At 41.1% G+C, this 876-nt stretch overlaps 1 pseudogene; it reads right to left on the reverse strand.

The window, feature by feature from the left end:
• Positions 1 to 415: 415 nt before the first annotated feature.
• LOC144222940 (large ribosomal subunit protein eL38 pseudogene) lies at positions 416 to 639 on the reverse strand (annotated as a pseudogene).
• Between the last annotated feature and the right edge of the window lie 237 nt (positions 640 to 876).

An 876-nucleotide genomic window follows, 5' to 3' on the forward strand; every position in this document is an offset into this window, starting at 1 on the left:
TTCTCTCTTGCTCTCTCAAAATAAAATTTTTAAAAAATGCTTGGGACACCTGGGTGACTCAGTCAGTTAGGTGTCCGACTCTCAATCTGGACTCAAGTCATGATCTCATGGCTTGTGGAGCTGAGTACTGCATTGGGTTCTGTGCTGACAGCACTGGGCCTGGTGAGGATTCTTTTCTCTCCCTCTCTCTTTTCCCCTTCCCAACTCGCATGCTCTCTCTCTCTCAAAATAAACTTTTTTTAAAAAGAAAAACATTTGGCTTTGTCTATGTAAAGAATGGTATCAATTAAGCCTTAGTAGTATACCATTGAAGATTCCTCAAAAAGCAGTTTAAGCCACTTTTATACAAGAATCTGGTTTTCTTTGATTGATTGATTGATTTTGAAGAATTTTAAAAATTTTAATATAGTTCAAATCAGTGCCGGGTTCCTTTCAGCTCCTTTACTGCCAAACCTGGGGGCAGCGACTGCTTCAGTTTCTCTGCCTTCTCCTTGTCTGTGATGACAGTGTGTAAAGGTACCTGCTGCAGTGGACTTTAAACTTCACGTTATCCTTGTTTTTCTTGATCTTGACAGACTTGGCATCCTTTCGCCGGGCCGTGAGCAGTAAATCCTTGATTTCTTCAATTTTGCGAGGCATGGTTACGAGGCGTGCAGGCGAGTGGCAGCCGGCACTGCCCAAGAGTCACTCACGGCTCTTGGATTTACTTAGAGTCATTTATTTATATTAGTCAAACAGAACCAAGAGCAAACTGTTGCAGGGCCATTAATTCTAACCACAAATCTGAGATGCAACCTTCTCTACATATTCTATTAAGTGCACTTTTGGTTCCCTTTTCCTTAGCCAAAAAACAATCTAATCATTACCCATAGAATT

Source organism: Crocuta crocuta, unplaced genomic scaffold (assembly GCF_008692635.1).
Source record: "Crocuta crocuta isolate KB4526 unplaced genomic scaffold, BGI_CrCroc_1.0 scaffold30, whole genome shotgun sequence".
Lineage (NCBI taxonomy): Eukaryota > Metazoa > Chordata > Mammalia > Carnivora > Hyaenidae > Crocuta > Crocuta crocuta.